Genomic DNA, 17724 nt, shown 5'->3' with positions numbered 1-17724 from the left:
TGTATTTTCTAGACTAATACATAGCCTTACTTCAAAAGGCAGCTTTGCATATACACACAGACTAATGTATTATCGCAATACATATATCTCATGCAATGTATTATATTTTCCTAATAAAACAAGTTATTTTTATATATTTGAATGATACAAAAGGTGAAACAGAAAAAAAATGAACACTTTTTGTAAAATCCAGGAATTTTGAGTAAAAAAAATCGGTTTAAACTAAAACAAAGGGGCTTACTTATACCCCACACTGATCAATACACCCACTTTCCACTCCAGCTTGTGTCTGAAAGATCCTCCCCACCCCTTCCTATTGCTAATCCTGAAAACAACTAGTTTCAGTCTTACCTGAGATGCTGTTATGCTTCTTTTGGACTTGTCACCTAGAGACTAGAGCGTTCAGAGCAAATTCAGACACTTCGAATTCAGAAATTTGCAAACATGCTGTATTTCCTTTTGTTTTGTGCCTCGCCATTATACTACCCAGTTTTAATCTTGTCTGCTTACCAGCTTTCTAGCAGATTTAAAATCCCAAAGGCAAATCTTTGACCACACACACCATCACCAACTGAAGATCAACACAGCATTGGATTTCCCAGACTCATGTACCTCCCAAGGAGTACTAGTACTAAAGAAGTCACTGGTCTAGCCCTCCAGCAATAATGTAACAGTAAGTGATCATGTGTTATCTACCAGTTTAAGGTTGAGATCCTGTCCTCAATCTAAGTTTTTCTAGAGTTAATGGGCAGGCTGTGATGGAACAGCACATGTTCACAGTCCCACTTCAATAGACTCTATGCACATTGGCTGGAGATAGAAGCCTCCCAGAAGCCATCAGGAAGTGAAAGTTCAAGACTCAAGCTCCGCCAATGACCCTTGGATGTCAGCATGTTGTACCAACACACATGCTGCATTTCTTAATGCAAGACCAAGCAAGAGCAGGCACACTCGTGCAGCAGAGCTCTCAATAGATTTGCAGATTTGATTATTTGTATCTATTTAGTGCCAGTATTGTTTTCGCAACTATAAACCTAGTAACCTAAGTACAAACATGAAGAGCAGGCAGTCAATTTTCACCTAAAGCTACACTGGAAATTGTGAAAGTGTTATTGCAAGACAGCCACCTCGAGCCATTTAAAATGAGCCTCGTACATTTCTTCCTACCCCTTTCTCAGTGACAGGATAACAAACTGTTTACAGGTAATCTCATCAGAGTAGAGATTGTCAGATATTGGCATCCCTGCCGGTAAAGAACCCAGACAATAAACCACACAGACTCCAGGAAAGGCTGCTGTAGCAGAAGATATCACTGCCACTGTGTTGAGATGAGCAAGAGTCAGAGACTTGAGCCTAAAGGGCGATGTTGAGCCTAGGTGAATTTAGCACATTAAGACAACGTTCCAGGTTTTGGCTTAGTAAAACTACACCATGGATAATTCAGAACACAATTTGGCTCCATGAGTTTCAAACACACACATTCAGCTCCAGAACATACACTCATAGAAAACCGCACAGACTGAGGGTTTCCACGTGGAATTTCTTTTGAATTCTTCTGTTTGGGGGGAAAGGTGTTGGATAGCCACACATGGCTAGTGTTGTCACACCTCCAGATTATAGACCAGGCTATAGACACAGTGGCCTTCTGCCTCAACACTGGCTCCTCAACAACACTCTGACAGGACTTCTAGCAGACACTTGGTCCTGTGGACCAATCCTGAAAGCAGAGTCCAAAATCGCAAAGAACTTTAAATAATTGAAAACTAAGATACCAAGAAAGTTTCTCACTTCTACACTGGTGTCCATCTGCAAAGTGTTACCAACTACCCCCGGAGTGGTAAGTAGCTGCCGAAGGGATGCCAAACATTGTAGTAGTCAAAGTAGAATCCAGATAATCAGAATGACATAAGTAAAAACAAATACAGCTAGATAGTCGGGAGTCGCAAACCGTTAGTTGTGGAGTCCCAACTCTCTGAACAAAAGCCCTGCAAATCCACGGATATCTATTTTATATCCATGGACCATTTTTGTGGATCGCGGATTGGATGTGGATACAAATTTTCTATCCGTGCTGGGCTCTATCCACAATAGTATGCAAACTGTCACATGACACACCAGCTGGTAATGTTTCTATGCAGGAAGTTACAGGTATCCAAAAAGAGATCATGAATAGGTTAAAGTAAGAGTTTTTTCCCATATGGCTCAAGGAGTCTAGCCATGACAAACTGTTGCACACACTTGGACCAGAAATCCTGGCAGCAGCAGTACAGTCTGACTGGGTTTGGCAGGCTTACCTTGGCTGCTAGGACTTTGGTTGCTCCCCACATACGTGCGCTGAGACTCACGGGTTTGTTCTGAAGTCTTGGTAGCCAACACAATGGCTTGTCAGTCATGAAGAAAATTTTAGGCAACTAGGGAGCAGCTTCTGAAGAGGGCTCTACATTCCCACTAGACAGATGAAAGGGTTCTGTTACACAATAAAGGCAAGTGGAGCATTCACAAGCAGGCTGATAAGCATATATTGTGTAGAGTCGGATAAGGAGAACAGTCTTCTTTACACACTAAAAAGGATGGCCCTAGATGAGGGAACTGGCTAGCAGCTAAACTAAAACTAGAGAGAAGAACTGAAATTCATTTAAAGACTATTTGGGCTAGAGCAGTGGTTCTCAACTCTGGTCCACCGCTTGTTCAGGGAAAGCCTCTGGCACACCAGGCCGGCTCGTTTACCTGCCACGTCCGCAGGTTCGGCCGATCGCGGCTCCCACTGGCCGCGGTTCGCCGCTCCAGGCCAATGGGGGCTGCAGAAAGTGGCGCGGGCCAAGGGATGTGCTGGCCGCCCTTCCCGCAGCCCCCATTGGCCTGGAGCAGCGAACCGTGGCCAGTGGGAGCCGCGATCGGCCAAACCTGCGGACGTGGCCGGCAAACAAACCGGCCCGGCGTGCCAGGGGCTTTCCCTGAACAAGCGGTGGACCAGAGTTGAGAACCACTGGGCTAGAGAATATTCAACTCAATATAGACAGTTCTGAGGGAACTATCCACTAAAATGTATTGAAGACAAATTGTTCACCAAAAGGTATGAGAGAAAGAGACACTGTCATTTTGAATTACTTCACGTTTTTTAGTCAAAGAAAAGAGAAAAAAGTTTCTAGTAAGCACCCTTTAAGAATAGTAGGCCCTGAATTCCCTTTTTAAAAAACCATAAGCCAGTCAGAGAACACTTCAATCTCTCTGGTCACGCAATCAGAGACATGAAGGTCGCTATCTTACAACAAAAAAACTTCAAATCCAGAGTCCAGCGAGAAACTGCTGAATTGGAATTCATTTGCAAATTGGATACTATTAATTTAGGCTTAAATAGAGACTGGGAGTGGCTAAGTCATTATGCAAGGTAGCCTATTTCCCCTTGTTTTTTCCTCCCCCCCCAGCCTTCTGGTTAAACCTGGATTTGTGCTGGAAATGGCCCACCTTGATTGTCATGCACATTGTGGGGAGAGTGGTCAGTTTGGATGAGCTATTGCCAGCAGGAGAGTGAGTTTGTGTGGGGGTGGGGGTGGGGGTGAGAAAACCTGGATTTGTGCTGGAAATGGCCCACCTTGATTTTCATGCACGTTGTAAGGAGAGTGGTCACTTTTGATAGGCTATTACCAGCAGGAGAGTGAGTTTGTGTGTGTGGCTTTTGGAGGGGGGTGAGAGAACCTGGATTTCTGCAGGAAATGGCCCACCTTGATTATCATACACATTGTGAAGAGAGTGGTCACTTTGGATGGGCTATTACCAGCAAGAGAGTGAGTTTGTCTGTGGGGGGGCGGAGGGTGAGAAAACCTGGATTTGTGCTGGAAATGGCCCATCTTGATGATCACTTTAGATAAGCTATTACCAGCAGGAGAGTGGGGTGGGAGGAGGTATTGGTTCATGGTGTCTGTGTATATAATAATGTCTTCTGCAATTTCCACAGTATGCATCCGATGAAGTGAGCTGTAGCTCACGAAAGCTCATGCTCAAATAAATTGGTTAGTCTCTAAGGTGCCACAAGTACTCCTTTTCTTTTTGCGAATACAGACTAACACGGCTGTTACTCTGAAACCCACCATTAGGGGATTTCTGCTCCTCCACTGTTTGGAGTGGACAGGCCCAAGACCATGACCTAACTGCTAGTGCATGACACAGGAAGTGACCAACACCACAGTGAAAGTGATCCTAAAAGACTGTGTCAAACACACAAAGTGAAACAGAAACAGAGATAATCCCTTCCACTAACTTTTTCAGTTTTAGTAGTCACATGTGTTACTTGCAACTAGAATAGGTAAAAGTTTTCACTCAGGAATAAGTAATAATATGATTTAAGTTAGTGTCCTTTTAAAGGGCAGGACAATAGCCTGGGAACTTGGGGTTGGGGAAAAGGGGAGACCAATATTGCTTACACGGTACAGTGCATTTAATCTCAATGGGCACTACAAACATTGATTAATTAAGCCACAACACTCAGAATTAGGCACATAATTTATTCATCTGTAAAAGGGATAAATTGAGCACAGAGAATTTAAATAACCATGCTTATTCATTAAGCAAGTGACAGAGCTGAGAATGCAACTCAAGAGTCCTGATTCTGTCTCTACATCTCTAGTCATTAAGCAAAACTACTTCCTGCCCAGGACAGAGAAGAGAATTTTAAGTGGTCTTTTGGCAGTGGGACAGAGGTGGATTACCTATTACGTAGTCCTGCCTTGAGCGCAGGGGACTGGATTAGATGACCTCTTGAAGTCCCTTCCAGTCCTGCATTTCTATGATTCTAGATCACGGAGTTCATGATCAATTCCACTTTTACTTATCGACTTTTCTGTGTGTGTGAAACACACGCACCAAGTTTCAGAGCATCCACGGGGACACAAAAGTACATAAACACCACCACAATGGTCCCTCCTAGCCTTGGAATCTATGAATCGTCCCTACTCAAAAAACTTGTACAGATTTTGCTAGACTGAATTATAACCAGGGGGAATAACCTAAAGAAAAAAGGCAGGGTTGAAGGCTCTCTGAGGTTCACTCAGGCATTGTTTCTAAAGTCCAGGCGTAGAAGAACAACAGAAACATACTGCTCCGATTTCTTTTTCAAGATACAGTAACCCACTTCTTCATCCTGATAATGCAAGGGCAAAATGTCACAAGTTACAATATTAGGAAAGCAGGTGTGTAATGAGCTCTTGAGCTGAAAAAACTGGGACACTCCCTATTCCCAGGGGGGTGCTCTAGTGTCAAACTACTCCCATCCAGGATATTTTGTGCTAATAGATCATTCTACTCCATTAATTCTTGGAATACTGCAGACAATGAGATCAGTTGTGTGGGGGCTGATCTGTTTTCTCTGGCAGAGAACATCCAATCCTTTCAATCTTACCAGCCAAGTGGAGTGTCCATCATTCTTTGTTCGGTCTAAACCAAATCCCACCTAAGGAAAACACATTAAGAAGTCACTGTCGCTCTAATGCAAACTACAGATACTCCAACCCCAAATATCAAGTAGCCACCCAGGCAATCAGATATTATACACATCTAACTTAATTAATTTTATAGCAATACCAAAGTATTTGCCAAGTTATATAAATTGATATGGTTATTTTTCAGCCATACCAATTTGAAACTTCATACTTCATCTCTCTCAACTGAAAAAAGGAAAGAAAAGACAAAAAAAAAAAAGGATGTTGAGTCAGTGTTTTATAACTTTAAACTAGCCTTCAATTCAGACCAATAGGTTTTAAAGGAGACACACTCAACTACAGCAAGTCCTAAACCAAGTGAGCCAACAACTCTTTTTCAGCTGCCTCAAATAAGTTCTAGACTGATGCTAGTCAGGTTTCAGTCTATTGTGACCTCATTACTCACTGCTTCTACAGTAAACAGATGTCAACATCATATTTAAAGAAACATATAAGTCTAATAAAGGCGGAAAAAAATAGTGTTTTATAACCAGCATTTCACCTTTAACAAAGTTATACCATATTTTGTCCACTGTCATTTTAAAAAATGTGACAGTTCCCTAGATATTAATCTACACGGCATACGAGTCACTACAGAATGCAGATGCAGCCACTGTTTCCATTGTGAACCTATCAGCCTAGTGCAGCAAATAATTATGCTTTGTAATGTGCTTGAGAGGAACAGTAACAGTGCAGAGGACCATTACAAAATCCATAGTGGAGGACTGTTTAGGAAGCAATCTGAGATCACCACTTCCCAACATAATCATTGCAGAGCAGACAATTTAGAGATTCTCCATAAGGAGAGAGGATGCTACAGTAGCTTACCCAGATCCATGCAAAACAACACTGGAGGCACCTAAACCGCAAGAGAACTGTAACTGCCAGCAGTGGGGAAAAAAGCTAATAGCTGTACAACTTAAGAAGCAACTCCCGCTCAAAGGGTCACAGTATTCAGCTCAAAGAATTTTACAGGAAGCGTGAATATAGGCTTTCACACAGAGCTCGATAAGGCACCAGTAGTCTGACCATTCTCTTTTCCTAAAGAAAGTGTGTCTTTCTCTGCTCCTGTACTGCTGTATATAGTGAGAGATTATTTTATAATAGGATAAGAAGGGCAGGAGCTTCCTTTCTCTCAATACTTGTTACGTTCCATGACTGTTCATGGAAGATCTCAATGAGTATACAAAGTCACTTACTGCTGAGCTGCTCTTGTCATCAAGGCTCCAAGGTCCCTTCATTGAAAGGTTGCTGACATTGACCATCATGAACTCATTCTTGAAGCAGCCAAAAGGTGCCAAGGTGAACTTTCTGCCTCACATCATCCTGGAAGAGATTTAACAGACAATTGTTATAACAGTTACAAAGGCAGGTGTCTGCCAATTAAAGAATTGGGCGTGGGGGGGAGAAGAGAGGGAAGACAGTGACATTTCACTTTAGGGAAGTTGTTATTGAAAACAGACTCTGGGTAAACTGCAATGAACCAAATGTAAGTCAGTTTTGGGCATCCTTCAGAATACAACCAACTGCTTCATGAGAGCTGGTCAAATACAACTTCTCAAATCATCTGAATGCCACGATATTTTTCAAATATATTAAAGAATTTCTCTTCAGTATTTCCCTGCTGTATTCATGATAAAGATGCAAATGAAGGCTATTGCCTTGGCTCCACTACCTAGTGTAATATCGCAACACAAAATAAAGTTGTAGGGGGATCAAGACAGTCAGTCACTGTTTCAATACTGGTTGCTTTTCTAGAAAGCAGCTGTTGTGGCGAACTAGAAAGGACTTAGCTGATTGAAATACATTTCCCTGGCCCAAGCCCAGCTCTCATTTGGGTGTGTTATAAATACCACATTATACTGTGATCCTGTCAAATCTCACATGTTAAGCAAGGTCAAGCTGGATCAATGCTTAGATGATCCGACAAAAACCTAAGGTGCTGGAGGAGTGGAGTAGGTAGTTCAATAGGTGGCCATTTTCCCTTCTAGAACTCAATGAAGGCCTCATCTTATAGCTAATGGACACTCATCTGAGAATACCATCTTTTCGGTGAGACAAAATGAGATGCTTGGTATCTGTGGTCATGAAGATTTCCATTGCACTTCAAGAACATTTGTATTAATTCCACCAATAGCATAGTTCCACCTCCAGTAATTACATTCTGTGTACACAAAATCCCCTTGGAATTTTAGTTGTGGTGTTCTCCACCTCCTGACTTAAATTACAAGAGTAACTGTTTCAGCAGTGGAGGAAGTGATCCGCTTTTTCCCTTGCTGATCTAACGAAGGTAAGAAGGCTTAATCAGGTAAGGCTTTTAAAGCACACCATGATATTCAGATGAAAGGCAATTAACATTAAAGTGTTATACTCAGGGATGCCACAGCATGGAGTAGGAAGGTCAGAACCCTATTATTTTGCATTGGTACACCTAGAATTCTGCATAGTCTGGGGCATCTCCCTCCTTGAAAAATCAACAACTGGAGGGCAGTCAGAGCAGAGAAACAAGAACTAAGACTAATTTAAGAGGAAAATTTGAAGCATGTATTGTTTGTCCAATTTTTAAATAAGAAATTGAAAGGTGTATGAAGGGCATGAGGATTAAAGATGAAGATATTCGCCTCCACCCCCAAGAATAACGGGTTGAAAAGGAGCAAAGAAAAAAATGTAGGCTGAATTCCATCAGTTTAACAGCGAAGGTGTATTAGATAGTAGAATACTCCTGAAACCCTCATTGCTCAGGCAAACTAAAGCTAGCCTGGACAAGGCATTGGAGAACTGAGCAGGGGATCCAAAAAGCACACTAACAGGTTCTCTTCTCTGACCCCATCTCTGATTTCTATTAAACTTGTTTGAGATCCCAATTTAAAATACTCCCTTATGCATAATTATCACATACATATATGCACACTAGTTCTAATAAGAGGTAACCCCATTATTAGGCTAACTTTGTGAATAACAAGATGGTCCCCTTCAGTGCTCTGAAGGAAAGATACTAATGGCACATTTTCACAGTTCATTCTTTAACAGATTATTTTAGTGTGTTTTCTCTTTAGCTTCTGGGTCATACTTCTGCACTTTAAACAAGAATCTATCTGGTTCATTTGCTACTACTCTCCATATAATGATTATTAATCCAAACAGGAAACCTATACTGTTTAGATAATATACAGCCAGATATGGTTTACCCACGCTTGGTATAAGCACCAGTCTGGATAAGGGGGGAATGAATGTGGAGAAGAGACAGGACACTTCAGTGATATTTAATCTTCTATCTTGTACAGAGTATGTATAATTTAACTTGCAAACAGAATCATTTGCTTGTAGCCCAAGAATGAATGATGTTTGGAAAATAAATTTAACTTAAACTATACTTAATCAGCAATGTTTCATTAACATGCATACCCCCTCACAAAAAGATGGTCAAAAAAGTTTAATACATTACAGCCAAAATATTTTTTGCTCCGACTTTTACCCAGCTTTAGATAATTGCACAGTTTATAGATCCATGAGACAGATTTTCATCTTTTGAAGAGACGGCACATTTGGTCATTAATTTCTAATAAGAAAAATTATATGCTTGGAGAACACCCATGAACATACCAGATCAGCAGTTTAAAGATTATAAGTTGTTAATACTTATCTTGCCTCCCACTAGTAAGATTCTTAAGACTCAAACAAATTTTGCTTTCATTTCAAAAGTGGGGTTGCAGAAGTATAAACAAGAGCAGAATTTGGTCCTTATATTTGCAATAAAGGAGGCGACTTGTACGTTGCAGACTGTTTAATTCCAGACAAAATAAGAAGTTATGTTGACCTGTGACAAGGGATATGGACAAATGAGGTATCACCAAACATCCATAATTGTAACTCATACATGAAGTACTTGCAGAAAAGCTGTATAATGGATTTTGGAAGGTTATCCCACATGAGTAATGGAAATCTGAGATTGTTTAGAGAAAGTCTCCAATATAATAATAATTTATTAAAATTTTAGCATCTTAAAACTAATTAAACAGGAAGCTACTAACCAGACAACATGATGTAAAACAGAACAGAATATTTTCTCTCTTGGGAGTTAGTAAATTGAAGAGTTGCTGTAAGGTAAGATATATTTGTTCATTTAACGACTATTTAAGAAAAACTCTTAATACAGCAATATAGAATTTCTGTACAATTTTGTTAGCAGGAAAGCTTCCAGTGATTTCAGAGGGGAGACTAATTATTTTAGCCTTACTCTTCATCAAAGTTGATCACTTGCTGACAAGTATGTAGATGGGACCTTTACAACAGGTTTTTCCCATACCATGAAACAATTTGAACAAATTTAAGGTCCCAATGTTGTGCCAGACACCTAAAACACAGTTTTAAGGACTTGTCAAAAGCTAGTGGATTTTTCTGTCATGTTAAAAAAAATAAATTAAAAAAGTGATGGCTTGTCCACACAGGGCAATACCACTATACAAGCTGAAGTAGTTTAAAAGCTAATAATGAGAAGTGTTTCATAGTACAGGAAGATCAGAAGTGCAGATAAGGCCTGAGGGGAGCTCCATGAAGACATCACCATCTTTTTAATTAAAGGAAATGCTGAAAAAGTTATTCTGGGACAGCTTTGAAAATCCTTTCCATATGCGTGTTGTTGTTTTAAGTTCAGACTCCCACTCCCCCCACCCACCCCTCGCCAAGTTTCTAACCTTCTCTGAAACATTCTGCACAAAATATTAAAATCGCAGACAGCATGCACTCCCAAGGAGAGAGTTTCCCCAAGTGAATCTTACTTGTATGGACTACCCTTTAAATGGCAAAACATTTCTTTGTATCTTCAAAGAGAAAAGATACTTCATAAATAAACTTATAAAAATGACCCTCTTACTGAAGGATGAGAAACAAAATAATCTCTCTCTAAAAGCAAACAAAAAGTTATAACAGAAGGAACACTCTTTGCTCCAGTGTGTTAACTATTGTGCCATCACAAGTATGTGGGTTCTTTTAACCAACTCTGTTGTCAGCAGTTTGTTTCAGGAAGCATAATGTCAAATATTCACTCACGAGGTGTGGCCTTTAATTTGGCAAACAGATCTGGTGTAGTTAGTTACAAGTGAAGAGCCAGTAGCAGAAACATTTTACAAGGGATTTCTCGTGATACAGTTAACGTATGAGCTAGGTGTTTGATTAAAAGTTGGAAGCCACAATGTAAAAGTGGAGATGCTGCACTTCCAGCATGCATTTTGTCAAATCCCTATATAAACATTGTAAGCTTGATTTTTAAGCACCTTTCTTTTCCTTCAATGGGAAGTCATTGTCAGTTCTCACAACATTCCTGCGAGGTTATATCAGTACTCCATTTTACTGTTCGGGAAACAGGCAGAGAGGATAAGTGACTTACCCAGAGACAGCGAGTCAGTGCCTAGGTAAGAACTGTTTTCAGAGTAGCAGCCGTGTTAGTCTGTATCTACAAAAAGAACAGGAGTACTTGTGGCACCTTAGCGACTAACATTTATTTGAACATAAGCTTTCGTGGGCTACAGCTCACTTCATCGGGCTGTAGCCCACGAAACCTTATGCTCAAATAAATATGTTAGTCTCTAAGGTGCCACAAGTACTCCTGTTTTTTTTTAGATAAGAACTATAACGCTTAACATCAGCCTCCCACAAAGCCTGCTGCCTTAAAATAATAGTTTTCAGAGTAGCAGCCGTTAAATCTCCCCACTGTATTTTCCACAGAATGCAACCAATGAAGTGAGCTGTAGCTCACTAAAGCTTATGCTCAAATAAATGTGTTAGTCTCTAAGGTGCCACAAGTACTCCTTTTTAAAAAATAATAGTGTAATTGATAGCATGGGGATTGGCTTTGGAGTGATTCACTCCCTCCAGCCCCCCTTTAAATATAAGAACATTCTTACTGCTGCAAATACTTTAAGGGTGATTAGTGTGCATTTAACTAAGAATTTCCTATCTTTTGGGTTGTAAACTCTCACTCTTAGTTTTAATTAGTTTTCCCTGTTCTAAAGATCACATGATGCCTGTGTAATAACACAAAATTTGAAATAAGCTCATTTGTATTATAGAAGCAAATACTTTATTTTCATTGCACTACTGAGGACATAATGCCATATCACCCAGCATTTTGAGATGCTGGGCTTGGAGTGAGGTGAGGGGGCACAGCCAACAGCTATTAGGATAACTACTGGCCAGGGGTCAGTTTGAAAGTCTGGGACATGAGGAAGAGAACAACAGACTAGTATCCAGGAGAAACTGGTCTAGTGCTTGGTTGCTGCTCACAGCTTTCTGAAGACAGGAGTCTTCTGGATTTACGGCTTTCAGATGGGTAGTGCAACTAACCAGTGTCTTGTCAGTTTAACTCTACTGCTGCTTGAGAAGCCTGTGAGCATGAGCCCAGGCAACAATGCTCAGGAAGGCAATAATGCAATAGCTTAAAATGCTAAACATTTGTAAGAAACTTTTAAAAATTCATGTTCAAGCCCTGCAGAAAATTATGACTTAGTTTCCTTTTATCACTAAGGAAAGCTTCCTACTTGCCAAGGGCCAGTGAGTTTTTCAAGCCTTCATGTAAGAGATTTGTTATGGTTACTGATAGATGGCCCTCCAATAGTTGCATTTTGGATAGCACAACATTCAGGTATCTGCGTACTAAAAGAACTTCAGCAGGCATGCCACAAGGTGAGGGAGGCCAGTAACAAACCTGGAGCTACCCTCAGTGATCTGTTGCTTCTACAACAAACTGCAAGCCATACTTGACGTGGACAGCACCCTACATTCTACTGTGGACACTCTGCAGGAGCCTCATGCCAAAACCCCTGCAGTGCACAGCAGGGAGGAGAAACCCCCTCTCTCAGGGGCAGGGGCAGGGGCAGACCATGCAGCGAGTCAGGAGCTGTTTGAAACTCCACTGGAGTCAAACCATTCCTGCCAGGTGAGCACAGATGAGCCCACTGATGAAGGGAAAGGGAGCATGGGTAAGTGCGTACATGCATTATTCCTTATAAGCATTTCTTACCTTTTTGTTGCCCGAAGCCTCCTTTCCCTACTCCCATTTAAAAAAAAATGGCTCCACAAGTTAAGAGAACAAAGACATTGATTTTTGATTGCTCATGATACTTGCACAATGTTAGCAAATAAATTTAAAAAGAATAGTATTCTGGTCCAAATTACACAATCCCCATCACATCAGCGTCCTGTGCTTGGATAGGGGCAAAAGGCAGAGGTAGAGGGAGTATCTGCTTTTCCATTTTTTGGCATGGTGGGTGAGGCAGGCAGAATCATGCAGAGTATATTGTTTATCAGCGTGGAGATGTCCTTTTTATCCTCTTGTGCAATCTTGATCAGAGTTTCACACAGATACTGTGCAGCCTCTCCCAAACATTTCTAGGGATGGCAGTCTCAACAACAGGAGACTCTCTCACACTGCTCTGCGACGAGTCTCACGCCACTCTGCAATGAGTTCCACTGGCATCATAGCTATGAACTGGCTAGAAGCTTACAGGCCCAGGTGGCTTCAGGATGGTAGCAACAGACAGGTTCTCTGTGCCTTTGTCACCCTCAGGAGTGAGATAACAGCCAAAACCCACCACTGCCTGTGAAAACATTGGCAATATTCACTGCATCTTCCCTATACTCATGCCTGGGGGCACCCAGGTTTCTAAACCTTTCATGCAACAGACCCCCACCACCATATCCCACTCAACAGGCTATATTCATCCTGGCTTGAGCTGCAGGGCAGTGCTCCAAAGCTAAACTGGCAATTAGCATTTCTTATTAAAAAGGTATTTATGAGTTTTTCTCTGTGGTGACTGTAAGTCTGTTTTAATCAGCAGCCCCTGGCATGGTGGCCTTGAGAGGTGTCCCCTCCACACTCTGCTCAGGTGAAGAAAGAAGCAGACCAGGGAGGATATATTCTGTGAAAAGAAAAGGAGTACTTGTGGCACCTTAGAGACTAACAAATTTATCTGAGCATAAGCTTTCGTGAGCTACAGCTCACTTCATCGGATGCTCAGATGGGTTGTTAGTCTTTGCATCTTTCATGCAAGTCCTTAAAATAGACTCCACAGCACTCCATTTGTCTCCCTATGAAAGGCAAAGGGTTAAGACCACCCTGAGTTTGAATATGTGATTTCAGGCATTCTAAATATATTTAAGACCACTTGAGCCATCACACTGATTTAAAACCAGTCCAGAACCTCACAAAAAGATTAGTTCAAGACTACCACCGCTTTGGTATAGATTTTTTTTGTTCACCCTTCCTAGCTATAACACAGAAGTTGGAAAATTCAATGACAGAGTCGACACCTTATATGATAATTACAGAATTAAATTCTCAACCTTAAATATCCATTAGCTACTTTTCTGGGCTACAGAGATCATAATACATTTATGTTCTCAACATTATTTAGAGAAATTTATGGAATTAAACTATCAGGAACTGTCATCTGTGATGAAAATTTTCAGATTGAAAGCTGACCCCTCCTCCCCAGCTTTTTTTTAGAAGCAGTGTATTCACGGGTTTTTTTTACCTTTAATTCTTAACCACCATTTTTAACAGACATGTGCTCTCATAACTCAAGGATCAACAAATTCAGTACAGAATTTTTTCACATTCCTCCCATCCATCCAATTTGCTAGAGTATAAGCAGCAGCAACCTCTCACTTGAAGCACATTAGTCTCTAAGGTGCCACAAGTACTCCTTTTCTTTTTGCAAATACAGACTAAGACTGCTGCTACTCTGAAACCTGTCATTAAGTAAACAGTGGATCATAAGGCTTATATGCATTTTCTACATTATGGTTTCACAGACAAGGAGGCATTGCTGGACACCAGCAAGGGGAAGACAGTGAAAATATCAAGGATCCATCAGCAGAAAAGTAGCAACACAAATTGATCAATCATAAAACAAGAAGATTCAGCTAAACTTACTAAAAGTTCTATAGACTTTCCATAGTCTTTGTTTTTAAGAGACTTGTAGTATAATAAAACTTATCAATATAGCACCCAAAAATATGCTAGACGTTTTAGAGCAGGGGTTCTCAATCTTCATTGCACCCAGACCCACTTCTGACAACAAAAAGTACCAGAGGAGTAGCTGTGTTAGTCTGTATTCACAAAAACAAGGAGGAGTCTGGTGGCACCTTAAAGACTAACAGATTTATTTGGGCATAAGCTCCGGTGAGTAAAAAACCCATTTCTTCACATGGATGGAGTGAAAATTACAGATGCAGGCATAAAGATATTGGCACATGAAGAAAAGGGAGTTACCTTAAAAGTGGAGATCCAGGGTTGACAAGGCCAATTCAGTCAGGGTGGACATAGTCCACTCCCAGTAACTGACGACCCCAGTGAGGGGGGACAGAAGCCTGAGCCCGCCAAGCCCCATTGCCCTGGAGGGGAGGGAGGGGGCAAAGCCCGGGCTTCAGCGCTAGGTAGGGGGACTGCTACCCGAACCCCGCTACCCTTGGGCTTCAGCCCCATACCTCAGCAAGTCTAAGCCAGCCCTGGCGACCCCATTACAATGGGGTCCCGACCCACACTTTGAGAAGAGCTGCTTTAGAGGCGCGCAAGGCAGCTTCGGAGGGAAGCCAACGCGCCAGCAGGGGGGGCGGGGGAACAGGGCGCCCAGGCCGGCGGGGGCCCAAGAGGAAAACAGGGAAAGAGCCCAGAAGAAGGGGCCGGACCCAGAGAAAGGGAGGACGAGGGCCGGGCCCACACAGAGACGACAGCGCCAAAGGGAGCCAGCGGGGAAGAGGGCCGGGGCTGAGCGCGCCCAGCCCCTCCGCCCAGGTCTTACCTGCAGGCCGAGGCGATGCACGCGGCTCGCTCCCAGCCACAGCAGCGCCCCAGGGCCAGCGCCTTCCCCACCGCACAGCTATGGCCAGCTTCGACCTGGCGTCACTTCCGGCCCCGAGGTCAAAAGGGGAGGTCATGTGCTCGGGGGTGGCCATGCTGAGGTCAAGGAGGGGAGCCGGCGGCTGGGGAGGAGAGAGCGAAGGGGGGCGGGGGAGTGAGGTTGGGGGACCAGGGAGCGGTTGGGCGCGGGGCCGACGAGGGGGCGGTTGAGGGGCTGGGGGTGAACGAGGGGGCGGGCGGTGAACGACGAGGCGGGGGAGGGGGTCTGGGGGTGAATGCGGGGGCGTGAGGCTGAGGGGGGTGAATGCGGGGGCGTGAGGCTGAGGGGGGTTGGGGGGGGTGAGGCTGAGGGGGACTGGAAGGGTGAACGAGGGGGCGGGGGAGTGGGGCTGGGGGGGGTTGGGGGTGAACGAGGGAGCGGGGGAGTGAGGTTGGGGGGGCCGGGGGAGTGCGGTTGAAAGACTTGAATGGACAGATGTATAGAGTATGGAAAGCCTGAAGGAGGGAGTGAGGTGGAGAGAAAGCTGGCTAGGAGGGAGGGACTGCCAGAGAAAGGGGAGTTTTTTCCTCTCTCAAACCGTTACTGTATTGTTCCTACATTAATAATTTCCCACCTGGGGGGACATTCCTGCCCACTTCTCAATGTATTTTAAGGAGGGTTGAATGATCTGATGCTGACTTCAGTGTGGCATGGTGTTTGCCTCTGTCAGAAGCTTTCAGGACCTTGGTGTGGTGTCTACTCTGTTTCCTCTAGAAATTTAACACCAAACCTCTTGGCTTTTCACACTTCATTTACTAAGGATTTCTGCTCTTACCTTTATTTTTTTAAACACACAGTCCCTACCCCTCCCCTCCCTTAGGATTGGGCATTTGACCAGTCCAAAAATAATTGGTGAATTGACTGGTCAAGCATTGGTCAAATGTCAAAAACGGTCAGTGTTTTAAAGCATTATGTTGTTTAAAAAGTAGGACTTTATGATCTTCAGTAAGCTTAACCTTCAGATACTTATTCCCAATTATAATCTCAGATACATGCAAAACACTATGAAATTAAATTCTAAAAAATGAAAGAATGGCACCACGCTACAGTTTAAAAAAAAAAAAAAAAAAAGGCTGGTGCCTACATCAGGACATTCTTGCTGGTGTATTTGACTAGTCTAATAACAGGTGATCAGTTGACAAGGCAGTTGACATTATTGGACTGGTCAATTGATCATCTTGCTAAGCCTAACCTCTTTGCAGCTGGACTGATACTGCAGATGGTTTTAGGTCTAGAGACAAAAAAACTCACAGTATTGCACAGTCTACTGCACTTGCAGACGCTAAAAGATTAGAACCCAATAAAGATGCCAGAAAAAAGAATCCCTCTATGTTCAAGAATAGGTGTTAGTGTAACTCTGATCTCAGATGATGTTCGTATCTCTCTTTAGACTTTGCGTATCAAACATCTGAAGTAAATATATAGTTTTTGTTTTGTTTTTAAACTTTTAACCTAGTTGTGAGTTTTGCATATTTTTTTAGGTGTCACACTATGAGGATTGATTACAAGAGAGGCTTGATATTTAGACAGTAAGTATTAAAGCGACACTGTCACTTGAAAATCACTTTTCTGTCTGATCAGTTTGTATCTCTCAGAGTTATAGGTGACACCTAGGATGATTGTCAATGAATAGGATTAAAGATATAAATTACTTTCTCTGCTTTCAGTTTTAATTTGTGCATTTGTTATCACTTTTTGTATAGTTAGTTTCACTGTTTCCCCCTCTATAAGAAGATTCTATAGCCTGTACAGAGCTCATTGCAAGACTAGAGATTTAGTAGGTTTACAGGAGGTCAGACTAGATGATCAAATGGTTCCTTCTGGCTTTGGAATCTGTGTTTTGCATTTTTTTAAATTAGTAATTGGGTCTCTAAAGCTAAACCTGAAAAGACTATTATATGCAACAAAAAGGGAGAAGGAAAACCACCTTGGGTTATTTTTAAAGGAATTTTAAAATTGCTCCTTCAGGAATTGATTTTTTAAAAATTCCTTTAAAATAATACATAAGGGTTTTTCTGCTCCTTTGTTAAGGAGTTTTGGGTTTTTTATAATGTTTTAAATTGAAACTGACTATAAACAACATGAAACTAACTTCACTGATTTTCATTTTCCAAATGGAAAATAATACAAAGAGCATCAATAGTGAGAATCAAATCGAATGTTTACCTTTTTCACTTTTAATAATCTAAAGCATTGCTAGTAATACTGGTAAAAATAGTTTACAACAATTATTTTAAAATTTAGAGTGACTCTTTAAAGAATAAAGTTAGGTGTTGTAGTGCCAGCTCTGGAAAGTTGAAGTCTGTTATCCACACACCTGTACAAGGTAGCAGCTGAGCAAGTTTTTCCAT

General features: G+C 41.9%; 1 pseudogene; it reads right to left on the bottom strand.

Moving 5' to 3' along the window:
• Positions 1 to 17724, bottom strand: part of LOC142000014 (protein GPR107-like) — an 18485-nt pseudogene extending 761 nt beyond the window's left edge.

Source organism: Natator depressus, chromosome 16 (genome assembly GCF_965152275.1).
Source record: "Natator depressus isolate rNatDep1 chromosome 16, rNatDep2.hap1, whole genome shotgun sequence".
Lineage (NCBI taxonomy): Eukaryota > Metazoa > Chordata > Testudines > Cheloniidae > Natator > Natator depressus.
Note: the sequence above shows the minus strand (reverse complement) of the source record. Positions and strands in the feature narration are given on the sequence as shown.